This window comes from Staurois parvus, unplaced genomic scaffold, assembly GCF_062004578.1.
Source record: "Staurois parvus isolate SC_StPar_1 unplaced genomic scaffold, SC_StPar_1.0 ptg000350l, whole genome shotgun sequence".
In the NCBI taxonomy this organism is placed as follows: Eukaryota; Metazoa; Chordata; class Amphibia; order Anura; family Ranidae; genus Staurois; species Staurois parvus.
Window position 1 is genome coordinate 4,129,916 of NW_028318146.1, and position 15,669 is coordinate 4,145,584.

Genomic DNA, 15,669 nt, shown 5'->3' on the forward strand with positions numbered 1-15,669 from the left:
CCCCAAATCAAAGACCTCATAAACTTGCGTAGTGATATTCTGTGGGAATGGAGACACGGTATAAAAAAAATCTACGACGAATCACTGTTCAGGTGCATTGAGAGCGCAAGAGGATTTCTCCCGGAGAGGCAGTAGACATTGTAAATAACCAAGGCTGTGCTGCTGAGGTAAGTATGCAGCTAGGGTGGGGGATTTAAGGTAGATTTTTTTAGAAGGGCTATGGAGGATGTGTTACCATTAGTTTTATTATGGTACTCCTGTACTTTAAGACCCGTAACACATAACAAGTAACTATAATGAATCTTGTACTAATCTGACAAGCATAGTGAATTCTGATTGGCTGCTCTAGGTTACTGTACTTAAGAATAAGAACTCTTTATTAAAAAAAACATAAGTAATGATTCCAGCACCTGCAAGAACCTTTACTTATCTTTTATCTTCAGAGCTAGTTCCTGAAAACTGAAACCCAAAGTGCTGAACTATGCAAACAGTTCCCTCTCCCACAGGTGAACTTTGGCCTAATGCCCCTACCAGCACAACCACATCACAATAAAATCCAGCTATACTATGCAAGAAGTAGGCAGTGTTGCAAACCATCAGTATTTTTACTGACAGCCAGTAAAAAAACTGTACTTTTCTCCTGCCAGTAAATGCCTGTGACAGGAAAAGGTTGCCAGTTAAAAATATGGCTGTGACGCTTGACTCGGAACCGCACATGTGCAGTACAGGTCTGGAGCCGGCCAAGACCATCCGAGTGCCTGCTAAAGTGAGTTTGGGGTGGTGGCGGCGGCAGGGGGCAGGTCTGGGGGAGTAAGTGCCTAAGCATGTCGTGTGATGTCATGGTGCATGGGAGCTGAGCGGAGCAGCCGGAGCCTCATGTGCAGGTCTGCAGGATAGGAGCAAAGCAAGCCAGGAACAGGACTATCAGTGCTGTTTGAACTAGAGTGGACTGAAGGGACCACCTGGCATGGAGAGAGACTGTCACTGTGACTCAGGAGGGGACGTGTTATGTCGGTGAGGTGTTATCATCTGTGATATGGGCCTGCCCATTCTAATTTCTTGCCCTCCTGAGTACTGTCCCTGAGCTGCTTTCTTACTGAGGTCTATCAAAAATAAAATAAGAAATATGTTTCTTGCTATATCATCTACCTTAGATCACATTGCTAATTGCGTATTGTACTTGTTTGTAGCCTAAATACTGAAATTTGCACTTAAAACTGTACTTTTTTAACTTTTGGAAATGCCAGTAAAAACTTGGCTGTGTCAGTAAACGTAGGGTGTCCCGTCAGTGAATTTCAATCTAGTAGGTTGGCAACACTGGAAGTAGGAGAGACACTTTAACGTATGACGAAATGAGTGTAGACAAGAAGTGATATTTGCAGGATTAATAGGCAAGGACAAAAAGGAAAAAAAAAAAAAAGGTTGACTGCAAGCTGCAATATCTTACACTTTTGTTTTTTTGGTTTAGGTACACTCTAAGACAGTTTTACGTTTCCAATCTTGTAGCAACAGTTTGGAAATGGCACTTTCCCGTTGCAGCATGACTGTCCCCCTGTCCACAAAGCCAGGGACATAAAATATAGTTTGAGGAGTTGGTGTGGAGGAACTAGAGTGACTTGCTCAGCACCTTGAACTCATCTCTACTGGACACCTTCAGAATTATTGGGAACTCTGACTACAAGCCAGGTCTTCTCATCCACCATCAGCACCTGATCTTACTAATGCTCTTCTGGCTCAATGGGAACAATGTCCCAAATGCACACTCTAAAATCATGTGAAAAGAAGAGCGAGTGCCGGTTCACATATATGCTGAATGGATGCGGTCTGAACCTCATCCAATTCGCATGACATGTGAAATAACATTACTTCCTATGTTGCCTGTTCACATTTCCATATACCCGGTGCACTGGTGGTGCAGATTCAGTGCGGTTTTAAAAAGAGTCCTGTATGATTTCTGAGCAGTGCGGTTCAGGTGCAGATTACAGGCTATTGACCTCTATGGGAACCGTTTCTAAATCGCACATGTGTGAACAGGATAAAATCCTGATTTAATCCTGTCCTGAACCTGATGTAAACCTGACATTAACCGCTGAACAACTACTATATCAATTAGCTGTGAAACCTGAACTTCAATCCACACTGCAGATTGTGTGAATCAGCTCTGAAGAGACGATATAGCCATAACGTTTGGGGAGGGGGCACCCTATTAATGATTATGGGAATGAATGTCCAACAATCTCATATGTGTGTGGTGGTCAGGTATCCTCAAACTTTTAGCCATATAATGTAGCTGCACTCCTACCTTGTTTACCTACCCAACATAAACATGAACTGTTAGTAGTCCTTGAGAAATGGACTTGAGAAACAGTGGTCTGCTGCAGCTTAGTATAAACATAAGCAAACGTGACCATCAATGAAAAGGTATCAAAATGATTTGCAGATCCAGAGATATAGGAAGCTGAAGTACATACATGCAAATGTTGACTTTTCCTGTAAAAGTAAAACTTGGTTTTATCCCTTTGAACTTCTGAGGTTCCCTATAGAGGTTAAACTTGGCTGCACCCCTTCTAACTCCTAGGCTTCCCTATGTAATGTGGTTGGTAGCCAAGCTGACCAAAAGGCAGTCCAAAAGGCAAAAGTGGAAGGTCCATTTACTGCTTTTTTATTATTATTATTATACAGGATTTATATAGCACCAACAGTTTGCTCAGCCCTTTACAATATAAGGGAGCCAGTACAATTACAATACATATCAGTACAGAAGGAATAGGAGGGCCCTGCTCGTGGAGCTTACAATCTAAAGGAAGCTTTAAATGATTTAGTTAAGCCCTATTGACATCAATACGCTGTTTCTTAAAAGATCCGCAAAGCATGCCCTGTTGGAATTCTATGATCATTGGTTACTACTTTGCAGAGCCCTGATAGACATCCCTTGGCTTCTTGGCAGAAAAATTTGTGCACATTTCAAGAAACAATCCTACATTGTAGTCATCCGCCAAATATAGAACCACATAAAACAGTAACTCTTTTTGGCAAGTGTTTGAATGGTTTGCAGCGTTAACCTCCTTAGCGCTATTCCCGAGTGTAGCTCGGGGTAGAATTTCTATACCAAGAACGGTAACCCCGAGCTACACTCGGGCTTACCATGCAGCGTTCTCTGGGGGTCCCTGCAGCACTTACCTTGTCCTTCGCTCCCACGATGGGTCCCCTGCAGCGTCCCCGTCCATCTCCTCCGGCGGATGCCGGCATCTGGCTTCCGTGTTCCGGTCCCTGTGACGTCGGAACGTTCGGGCGGCAGAACCGGCGGGAAATTTGAAATTTTTAAAAAATGATTTTTTTGCTGTCATTGCTTTTTCACTGCATTTCACATATATTTTGTCCCTACTGCTTTGTCCTGTGCCCTGCCTGCATTTTGACTGTTCTTTCTGCCTGGAAACTTAAAAAAGTCCATGGCGTCCAAAAAGCGTCCCTTTACGTCAAAAGCGGTTTTAGAACAGCGATAGTAAATCAGAACCACTTGCAGAATTGAGTGATAATGATTTGTGGGGAAATTCATCATCAGACACTGAAAACGATTTTGCGACTTTGCTCAGCGATGTGCGAATTTGCCTCTGTATTTCAAATTTCAGTGTTTTTGGTTTGATTATATTATTGAATTAAATTTATTATTATTATATTATTATTTTTTATGATTATTTATTAAATTATAATTTATGATTTCGTGTTTCAAGTTTTATCATATCCGGAATGTTTAATAGACTCTTTTTCGGATAGATTTCAGTGAGTTATTCCTAAAAATTACAGCCTACAATAAAAAACTACATATTTCCATGCAAAAAAATGGTACCGCTTTCAGCACCAAAAATCGGAAAGAATCATACCGCCAAGGAGGTTAAGGGACGCCATTTAACTGCCTTGAACAGAGAAGTGCAGGTCAACACAACCAAAACTGCCAGACATTTTCAAAATGCACTGCATCACTCTGATGGAAACAGGTCCCACTGACATACATGTAATTGTAAAGTACAATGCAGTTTATAAATTTTCACTTTAAAGCTGAACTCTGAACATGCAGTCACATACACAGTTGAAACACATACTGCACATGTGAACTCTCCTGCCAAAGGATTTGCAATGTTGTTCAGCTAGTCTATGTGATTTAGCCATCCCAACTAGACAGCAGAGCCATGATCTCTTAGCAGTCTACACTGTAAGGGAGCAATACAGCCTGGTCCAGGAGCCGCCCCAGCACTTAATCAGACAATGAAGAAGCAGAATCCAAGTGTTCTCTCTTCTTGTCACCATGAACCTCATTGGTTGAAAGTGCTGTCCCTCCCTATTCAATCTGAGCAATACTATTGCCAGAAGAGTATATCAAAACAGATTTTAATTAACATACAAGTACAGTAACTTGTATTTTTTTTTCATATCTGCCTGGCGTTCAGTTTTAACCATTACATGAGGTTTATTCACAATTACAATACTGTTACTAATACTACATATGCATACTGCTGAGATGATCACCAAGAACAGTAATCAACCTGATTATTTCATGATTTGTCCAATTACCCCGTGCAGTTCAAGGCACAGCAAACTGTATGAAATTGCATTTGGAGTGAATGAACCTCAACGGCGAGATCACCTGACATGCACTGACTGATAGATGTGCATGATGGAGTATCAGCGGAGATTCTGACAGTAGGATTAAAGAACCCATGTACAGGATGTTAAATCCAATCAAACAATTGTATGTCAAAGTGAACAATTTTAACAAACAGTAAAAAAGAACACAAATCTATACAACACTGGGATCATAAAGAGTAAACGTTTGTGTCAGATTTTGTGGTTATAAACATAAAAAATAGCCAAGCCACATGAAGAATGACCATACGTTTCTACTTGATATCCTGACAGTCAGCAGGCTGGCACAATCAGAAACCTGTACTGAGAAATACTCTGTTAGCTACTTGGCGTAAATACTTAACCAATGCCTTCAAGACTTTCTCAGTCCCTGACTTAGAAGGTGAAAACTCTGGCTTTTATACATTCCAAAGCTGGGCATAGATGGGATGGATGGATGGATGGAGGAATCCCCTGCACTAGGACATTTTATTTGGCCCACAGGATTCTCCTCTGTCAAAATATACTGATCAGCGGCTGCAGCAGACTGGCTGTAGCTGCTGACCAGCAAAAGTTCTCCAGCATATCAGTTCAACAGAAGTCAATCTAATATTTGACTTATATCGAACGGGGACGGCCACACATGGATGGAACTTCAGCCAGTCACTGCTGATCTGGCTGAATTTTGTTCCGTCTATGGTCAAGCCACTGACCAGCATGCAGCATTTAAAGCAGGGGTGTCCAACCTTTGATTTTCCTTGGCCACATTGGAAGAAGAGGATTTGTCTTGGGCCGCACATAAAATACACTAACAAAAAGGATAGTAGGTGAACAGAAAAAAGTCGAGTAGATCACAAGATAACGATCACGGATATAGATAATGTGTTGTACCTATCTCCGTAATAAAACTTCATTTTTTGTAATACTTTTTATTATAAAAATAAAAGAGGGCAACATTATTATTATTATTATACAGTATTTATATAGCGCTAAAAGGTTTGCTCAGCGCTGTACATTATAGTGGGGGACAGTACATGAGACAATACAGTAACAATACAATACACGAGGGGGTCAAGGGCCCTGCTCTTTCGAGCTTACAATCTAGGAGGGAGGGGATAGTGGTACAGGAGGAAGTGGCTGTGGGGGATGGAGTGGTAGGAGGAGATCGGCTGTTAGGTGAGGGCGGGGTAGGCTTCCCTGAAGAGATGGGTTTTCAGGGTGCGCCTAAAGGTGAGGAGGGTAGGTGACAGTCTGATGGATTGGGGTAGTGAGTTCCAGAGGATGGGGGGAGTCCTGGAGAAGTCCTGCAGTCGGGCGTGGGAGGTGGACACCAGGGAGCTAGAAAGTAGGAGGTCTTGTGAGGAGCGAAGATTACGGGTAGGGTGGTATTTGGGTATCAGGTCGGTGAGGTAGTTTGGGGCAGCGTTATGAATGGCTTTGTATGTCTGTGTTAGTAGTTTGAATTTAATGCGTTGGGTAATCGGGAGCCAGTGGAGGGAATGACAGAGGGGGGGTGGCAGATGCGGAGCGGTTGGTAAGGTGGATGAGTCTGGCTGCTGAGTTCAGGATAGACTGAAGCGGGGATAGATTGTAAGCTCGAAAGAGCAGGGCCCTCGATCCCCTCATGTTTTGCATTGTATTGCTATTGTTCTGTCACATGTTCTGTTCCCCTCTGTAATGTACAGCGCTGAGCGAACTATTGGCGCTTTATAAATACTGTATAATAATAATAATAATAATAATAATAAAATAGTCTGCGACGAGGTAGGCCGGTGAGAAGGGAGTTGCAGTAGTCCAGACGTGAGATAATGAGGGAGTGAACGAGTTGTTTAGTAGTGTCTGGGGTTAGGAACGAACGTATTTTGGAGATGTTGCGGAGGTGGAGCCTGCATGAGTTTGCCAACCATTGGACATGGGGTTGGAAGGACAGGTTTGAGTCTAGAGTGACACCTAGGACTTTGGCTTGTGGGGTGGGACTGATGGTGGCGTTGTTGGTCATGATGGAGAGAGTGGGGGGGAAGGGGGCACGGGCTGGGGGGAAAATCAGGAGCTCGGTTTTGGAAAGGTTCAATTTGCGGAAATGGAGCGACATCCAGTCTGATATGTCGTTCAGTAGGTGGGTGATATGGGCGGAGACTGAAGGGGTGAGGCGAGGGGTGGAGAGGTAAATTTGTGTGTCATCGGCGTAGAGGTGATAGTTGAAGCCGTGGGAATGTATCAGTTTGCCGAGGGAGGAGGTGTAGATGGAGAAGAGAAGGGGCCCGAGGACCGAGCCTTGGGGGACCCCAACAGAGAGGGGGAGTGAGGGGGAGGTGGTAGCGTTATAGGTAACGCTGAAGGAGCATTGGGATAGATAGGAGGAGAGCCAGGAGAGAGTGGAGTCTCTGATGCTGAGGGAGTGTAGTTTGTTAAGGAGGAGGGGGTGGTCGACTGTGTCGAAGGCCGCGGAAAGGTCGAGGAGTAAGAGGACTGAGTAGTGGCCATTAGCTTTGGCGGTTAGCAGGTCATTAGTGATTTTGAGTAGGGCAACATAAAACAAGTGTGATATTTGACACAGTTTTTTGATAAACTAACATATAAATATCTGGTTTGATGGATGTAGTAGCAATTCTCAATGAATTCTCAAGGTGCTCATCAGATATTTTGGTTCTAATTTTGCCCTTCGTGTGCTTCATTTTTGAAAATAGGTTCCCACAAAGATAGGTGCTGCTGAAAACTAATGACATGAATGAAGAGTGATTGTGAAGTGTGGGAGGTTTTTCTTTGGGAAGATAAAACTTATAATGAGACACTGTCAAATTTTTATTTGGACGTACATGTTCGCTAACTGTAAACACATTTCGAAAAAAATCCCAAAACATAAAATCAACATTTTCAAGTAAATTTCCAATTTTTCGTTGGGCCACATTCATAGCATTCATACCCATGGGCCGTAGGTTGGACACCCCTGATGTAAAGGAAGAACGCAGTTAAAGAGAACCAGTCAGTTATCATTTTAAGAAGTCAGTAATAGCAGCAATAAAAATACGCAATAATATAATTTTCATACCATACTGGTATTTGCACTTAACACAATAAGATTAATGAATTTTCTTCGCTGGTGAGCAGAGAGGGATTAGTGATTTATTGTAGGAAATAACAGCAGTAAACGGGTCTTTACAGTCCAGATTTATAATGCATACATATAATGCTAGATCTTTCTGAGATACCATTACATTGTAGAATACTGCAGATGTCCTGGCATGGCATTATTAATACCACCATGTCATTTAAAAAAAAAACAGATTTTTTTGATAGAAGAGACCATATCGGTCTCTTCTGTCATAAACCCCTCTCCCTGTCTGTCAGTGTTTTGTGTCAGCAGCTCATCATACATTTATGGAACAGCTCTGTGTTGTGAACACATGACTTCCCATGTGCATAGACAGGAGTGAAGTCATCAGGGCCCAGCCAGTCAAGCAGCCGAAGAGTCAGAAATTGGAAGGATGATTGGGAGAAACTGGTAGCGTCCATGGCCAACAGCAACACTGACTCACAAGCCAGATAAGTCTGCCATAATGTGCCAGTGTGTTGTGCATACTAGAACAATATGGCTAAACGCTCCTGGGCCCAATTTATTTATTTATTGCTGAGGTTTAATTCCGCTTTAAATGGTCTGCACTTGTGTCGTAAAACTGAGGTTCTGGTTTTCAGTCCAACCAAGGACACCATTTTTCTGGTGGTGGTATGACCTCCCCAAGTTTGAACTATTTCCAATGCTTGCTACAGTTTCCTCCCAAAACCCTATTAGCAGCGAAATTAATGAATGTATGTGTTAATGGGATTTGGAAATAAAATTGTAAGCTCCATCAGGAGAAGGGGCAAATGTAATTGGTTCTATGTGCAAAGCGAAGTAGGCACTAGATGAACACGGCGAACAGATAAATTAATGCAAAATTTGGACTGTCATGCAGAGGTATAATTTCTTATATAATTAACTCTGAATGTACAATTGGGTTGATTTATTAAAACTGGAAAACAGAAAATATGGTGCAGCCGTGCAAGGTAGCCAATCAGCTTCTAACTTCAGCTTGTTCAGTTAAGCTTCGGTAAAAAAAAAAAAAAATTGTAAGCTGATTGGTTTCTATGCAGAGATGTACCAGATTTTGCACTCTCCAGTTTTAGTAATTCAAACCCAATGTATCCTGGTATTAGCGGTCAAAGATTTAGGCCCCAGTCTTTCACTGAAACCGCAACCACAACCATTACTTTTGGATAGGGTGGGAAGAGTTAGAACCTCTGTTGAGTTTTTATTGCATTTCTGTTGGGAGTGATTACCTCTTACTGTCAACTCCAATGACCACCATCAGAAGGCCAGCAGTGGGGAAACGCAATAAAAGTTGGAAAGGGATGGAGCCTCATCAGGTTATTATTGCTGTGTTCCCCCCCCCCTCCGTCCCAGTAACCGTGGTGACTACAAACACACCACTGGAATTCCTCTGCTGTTTTGATCCATTTGACTTTACTGTAATGCTTCTAAAATTACTTCCACTTTCTCTTTATATCCATGTAAACATATAAAAATCTGCTGTGTTTTACTTGTACTATTTTGGAGTGTATTTTGATAACTGCTTATTAACCTGTATGGGCAGCACAGTGAACTGCATGGAAACATACTGCAAATTCTTCCAAAATGTAAACTGTGTTTGTGATGTATTTACAAAAACCTGAAGATGTACTGGAACGGTGCCTTCTCATTTCAAATGTATGTGACTAAATTGCTTTGAAAATGTAGGCACTCATGTGATCAAACGCTGAGTCGTTACATGATCCCTGGTAAAGGGGAGGATCAACCAATCTGCACCTTTGATTAACTGACAGCAGAAGCTCAGGTGACCAATGCCTAAATATCTGGTATCATGGCTGACCACGTGGGGTCCAGAAGCTAACAAAATATTTTATGCCTTATCTTTAAGCTTAGGTTTACTACAAGAAAAAAAAAAAAATCAGCAAAAGGGACATTACTTTCTTTCACTGAGATGTGTCCCTTGTGCTGCTGTGTCTTCCTTTCACTGAAATCTTCCTTCTCCGATGCCCACCCCTGTAATCTTCTGATGCGGCGGGGGTTAACAGAACTAAGGGGCCGTGACAGGCTCTCATCAATAGCACCCAACTTTGCCCACCCTTTCCACCAAGCTCCTCCATTCATAGAAGCCGTCTATGAATGAACCATGATCTATGAATGGAGGATAGGAAGATGATTTATAGGTCCAACCCCTCCATTCACAGATTGTACTTCATTCACAGAACTTGTAAGGCTTCTATAAATGGTTAATTGGGCAGAAAAGGTGGGCATAGTTGGGAACCCTTGATGAGTGCCTCTCAAAGCCCCTTACTTCTATTAACCCTTGCTGCATTAAAAGATTGAGGCGGGGGGGGGTAGTTAAAAATACACTAAAGTTAATTATAGGGTACACACATGCAATAAATTACACAATTTTTTGGTAAAATATAAAAGATGAGGATGTGCCAAGTAAATACCCAACGAGTCAAACCTAAAAATTGCATGCACCCATGAAATGGTGAAAAACTTCAGTACCCTATATTTTCAATAGGCGATATTTTAAAAAGCCCAACAGGTCATCAGTTTACAGTTACACAGGAACTCTGGTGCTAGAACTGTTGCTCTCACTCCAGTGTGCACAGTGATATGTAACATGGGTATCAGAATCAACGTTTACGTGTGTGCCCCAACGTATGCATTTACATTTGTAAGCGCATGTATTTGGGGGGGTTGGGGTTTGATAGGGTATAACCTTCATTTTTTACAATGTAATTTTCTTTTTCTTTTTTTTACTTAACCTTTTTCTTCTTCACATAGGGGACAAAAAGTCCCTATGTGATGATTATTTGGTGACAGGTTCTCCTTAAGGAGATATCTGTGGTCTAAAAGACTCCTAATGTCTCACCTGTTCTGCAATGAGTCGAATGTAGTGCAGGTCACACTACATGAGATCCTTCTCTGGCATGGAAAGGGGGACCTGGAAAAGATGTTTTACACGTCGCTCCCAGGTCAGCATGAAGAATGGAAAGAGAGTGGATTCACATCCACTTGGCTCCCTCTCCTCTACCCAGCGGCAATCACCATGCCAATACCAGGCACACTGATGGACAGGTGGATCCTGGGATACAAAGCAGTACGCGCGTGTGTGGGTCCCCCCGCTGTCAGGTCCATACAATGGACCTAAAAAGTAGATTTAAACCCTAACTGAATTACATTTAGCGGCAGATTTACTAAAACTAGTGCACACAGAATCTGGTGAAGTTGAACATAGTAACCAATTACCTTCTTCAATTAAGCTTTGTCAATAAAACCTAGAAGCACATTGGTTACTATGCACTGTCGCACCAGATTTTGTGTGCACCAGTTTTAGTGAATTTCCCCCTTAATTTGCTAAAGCACTCTGTATCTTAATCTTCTGGCATGTTTTTTTTTGTATAAATTCTGTTTTCACTTTTGTTTTATTAAGGTCCGTGCTGCTAATCTCCTCGAGCCTCTTTCAACCACTTCCTGTCTACATGCACTAGCATCAGCTGCACATCATTGCTCTGCACTGGATTTCTGATACAACAGTGGACTGTGCCTTCACAATGTATATTAGCACTGTTGTACATAGTCTCCAGCACGGGAGCATGGGACAAGGTGCAAAAGCAGAAGTGCAGTTGTCACCCTATAACAGGAAGTGTCTAAACAAGGATGTACATGACAGGATCACCAGGTATTATTTTAATGCAAGCTGCAGGTTTAAAAAAAAAGATTAAGAATAACTTTTTTAAATTACAATAACATGTCAGAGCTTCTGTGACATTTTAGTGATTGAACTTACATCTACTTTCACCTTCCTGTAAAAAAGAAGTGTGTTATTTGACTTTAGTCTTGGTCTTGACTTAGTCTTAAGCCTTTTTTGATTTTGGTCTTAAAACTAAACTAAAAGTCCCATGTCACGTATCATTTGCTCATTTCATTGCACAGATACAACATATAAGGATAAATTATGGGAATGGAATTAAAAAATAAATATATAGTTCAGATTTCTTTTTACATTTTAAAAAATTAAACCTGGCTGGCTGGTATGGTCAATTGCTGTTTTACTTCAGTCTGCATAAACCAGCCCCATGACTTTAAGATACATGTTAACCTAGTGAAATCCCCCCACTGAGCTTGTGGTGAAACATTGCCAATGTGCACAAAGGCTTGCTAATTCAAGTCAACTGAATCGGAGAGGATATTTATGTCTGCTAAACTCCTGGGAACTGAAGCTCGGTGAGAATGGGCACTGCTCTTACAGTTCCTACACAGGAGCTGCACGCTAGGAGGCGAGGAGGAATTAAAAAGGGTCTAAGGCATTAAGCGGAGGAATAAAGAGCTTTTTATTCTGTAAGAAGATAACTCTTAGCATTGTCAGCGCAGGTAACCAGATAGCTGGGTATTGTTTCTCAAGGTACAGAGAGACAGGGGCTGACTACTTCTGTACTGGGAACATCAGCCTAATTCGGTGCCTCTGTGGATCACAATTCAGAACTGTACTACTAATTTTACACGCAAGTGACCTATTTCTACAATATAATAAACTCCCTGTTCCTGGCTAACCTTGCAGATCAGCTAAGCAGCCTTCCAGCAGATGAGTAACTACAAGTCTCAGTCTGTCCTGACAGTTAACATGGATCTACAATGAATTAATGGATCTGTCTATCCAACAAAGACACTGCCATTATGGACTCATTAATCACTCACTGAATTCTTATATCTTCCAGGACCACCACAAATGAACACTTTAACAGAATTCATGCTCCCCCAATCTTTAACAGAATTCATACCCCGCTTGCCATCTAAAATACACCATGCTGTCTCACTTCACCTGCTGCAGTAAAACTCTTCCAGCTTCTGTTACATTCCTCATAATGTAACATAAAAAATTCCAGATGGAAAGGTAAGATCCCTTCAAGAAAGGTAGGCAGAGTTGGAACTCAAGAACAGATATCACTTTCCAGGATAGAAAGAGAGAGGGCAACATGCTGTATCTACCTAAAACTGAAATATTAGTTTTGGATGGACATGTCCTTTAAATTATGAAATGATCAGTAGCCACAATTATTAAGAGATAATTGCAACTTACTTGTGTCCACGTTGGCCAGGCATTCATCAGAAAACGATGGTCCACAGCTCCAGCGTCAGGAAAGAGGGGTCATATCCCAAACAACCAGCCCTGGGGTGAGAAGAGATGAGGACCGTCACAACACAGAGAAGGGTTAGGGTCTCCTGAGTTCAAAGGAAGAGAGGTCCTCCAGGGTTGGAACAGCTGTGAAGAGGGATATCCTCAACAGGCAGTTTTGGGAAGTCCATGTACAGAGGTCCACGAAAAGAAAGGGGGGGGGGGGCTCCTCACAGATCAGGACTGAGGCATAAGGGCTACTGTCTCCAGATGAGAGGAAGTTGCCCGTCTCACTGCATGCGATTCTCGCAGCTGATTGCTCCCAGTGAAACAGTTCAAGCAAGTGGAATCTGAGAGGGAGACCTGAGGAGGGAGGGAGATAATGAGACGAGGAGGAGGGTGGAGAGGAGGACTCTGTGCAGGCATCTCTTCTTCTATCTGGGGATAATTGACTGCTCACCTGGCAAAGGAGAGAAGACAAGAGGGAGAGGAGGATGAGCTGCATTATTTTCATTCACATCTCTGTCCTGCACTGTTAGGATCCATCCACACTGGCTGCTTCTACAGGAGTTTTGCATTTTGCCTGTAAAAGCAGCTCAATATTATCCAATGTGTCCATGCACATTAGGACATCTAGAGGTATATTTTAAGCTCAACATTTAGAGGCAGAAAATACCTCTTCTGGTTTGAGTTTTTGAGAGCAGTTTTCTGGTAGACAAAACGCTAAAACGCGCCTAGACGCTACTACAAAATACGCTAAAAATTTGCATATTTTCTGCCAACATGCCAACGTTTTTTAAGTTAGTGTGCATGGACCCTAAATATGATCTTTTCTTGGCTCTGGATCACCCAGAGGAACTGCAAGTTCCAGAATACATTTAGCCCTAGTTCACACCTGTGTGGCTTTGAAGTTAGGCTACTTCAGTGCGACTTCAAAGCCGACTATCAGTGCAATTTCACGTGCGGCTTGCTGACATCTGTGTGACTTCATTTAACAGATGTCAATGAAAGTTGCAATGAAGTTGCACAGAAATAGTGCAGGAATCTTTTTCAAAGTCGCTGCGACTTGAGTCACAGAGATCTGAACAGTTCCATTGCCACAAATGGGGTGCGGCTTGTCATGCGACTTTGATCTGTCAAGTCACACTGGTGTGAATCAGGGATTAAAGTGTTACTAAAGTCAAAAATGTTTTTTAATTAAAATAACAAACACGGTATACCCACCTGCTCTATGCAGTGGTATGGCACACAGCGGACCCAATATGTAAGGTATGCATCAAAGTTAAAAAACCTTTTTAACTTTAGTATCACTTTAATGCTGCAATTTTTAGTTCTACTGAACGTCAGCTGTTTTCCTGTCTCTGCAGGATCCCACCATAGTATGCTGGAGCTTTTACTTCCTCAGCAGTTCTTCAGCTATAAGCAACATTACTGGGTTTATTCTGTATGCCAAAGTGCAAAATGCTAACCAACACCAGCAAATCAGCATTAAAATGTATCTATGGTCAAAATGTTAAATTATTATATTAATTTCCACATTGTGTTTAATTTATTTCTAGCTTACTCCTATTAAATCAAACAATCTTGAAGTTTGTTAACTTACTTTTTGAAGGTCCCGACACATTAGTTGCTTGAATTCTGTGACACGTAATCACTATGCACTGGGGGTAGCACTGCTGTGTCACACATTTCACAGAGCCTGCCTTCTGGCATAAAGAGGTGCTGAGAGGAGGAGTTTCAGGAGGTGGAGTCAGTATATTAGTCACTGCCTGCAGGCAGCAAGGTACCATGGGATCTGTAGTCCATGAAGGGAATCGGGAAGCTGTGGAAAGAGATTTTCCAAGCAAGTTTTATTGGATTGTCAAAAAAATAACCATATTTGTATTGCTATTACAATACTGATAAAAAGAAAGGTTATGCTGTGGCCATAGAACTCCTTTAAGCCATCCCTGTTCTGAATCACCAGCCTTTCACAACAAGGGTACCTCCTGAGAATGCTAGGGGTTCATTGAACAATGATGAGTTGATTTCCCACTTACACTAAACACCAATGCAAGGGGACAATTTTCCACTAACCACCCGCCAAGGTAAGAGGTCACTTCTATACTGACCACCAATGTAAAGCAGTATTATAACCTTTTTGAAATTACATAAACAAATTCGAATAAATAAATATAATAATAAAATTCGAAATCAAAAAAAAGTCCAATACAAAGTGTCCCAAAAATATCCCAAAAATGTCCCAATACAAACAAAAATAGTGTCCGAAAATTGTCCAAATATCCAAATTTTGTTCATCCAGTACGAAGAAATTCCCTTACATCCCGTAGTACCTCGAAAAAAACAAATTCAAAAATCTAGTGCATTACCTTTATAAATAATATATTCTCTCCGTGCAAAAAACAAAACACAAAAATGTGCAAAAACTATATATATATCTCTTCCGTGCACATATGAGTAAACTGTGACCACTCTGTGAACACTGCAACACTGTGTATCCACCAACACCAATAGTACTAAAAACTATTACCCTCTGTATCCATATATCAGCATCCAAATGAGATCTTCTAAAATGCTCCAAAGAAATTATTCCAAGGTCCTCAAAAGACAAGAAGGGTCTCAAGGCTCATAATCAAGGTGTAATTAAAAAGATTTAATAGCAACTTACATTAAAATTTCATTATTCCGGCTTCCAACATGCTTCCTATGTGAGTTCTATCAAGCAAATGCGATATACCATGAGTTGACAACCCACAAAATGGCCGCGGCGACACTTCCGGTCTGCGTGCGTGCGTCACTACGTCACACCCTTAACGCGTTTCGTCACTTCCGGACTTCGTCTGAAGGGATCGTAAAG

The 15,669-nt window shown here is 41.7% G+C and overlaps 1 protein-coding gene across 4 annotated transcripts in view; it reads right to left on the reverse strand.

The window, feature by feature from the left end:
* Positions 1-13,102, reverse strand: part of SHANK2 (SH3 and multiple ankyrin repeat domains 2) — a 791,629-nt gene extending 778,527 nt beyond the window's left edge. For 3 of the 4 annotated variants that reach the window (XM_089684599.1, XM_089684598.1, XM_089684597.1), the window contains exon 1: positions 12,777-13,101. The gene's annotated coding sequence lies outside the window, so the exon portion shown is untranslated. Of the gene's footprint in view, positions 1-12,776 lie in introns of all 4 variants that reach the window. The other variant, XM_089684605.1, reaches the window with a different exon arrangement.
* Positions 13,103-15,669: the final 2,567 nt, after the last annotated feature.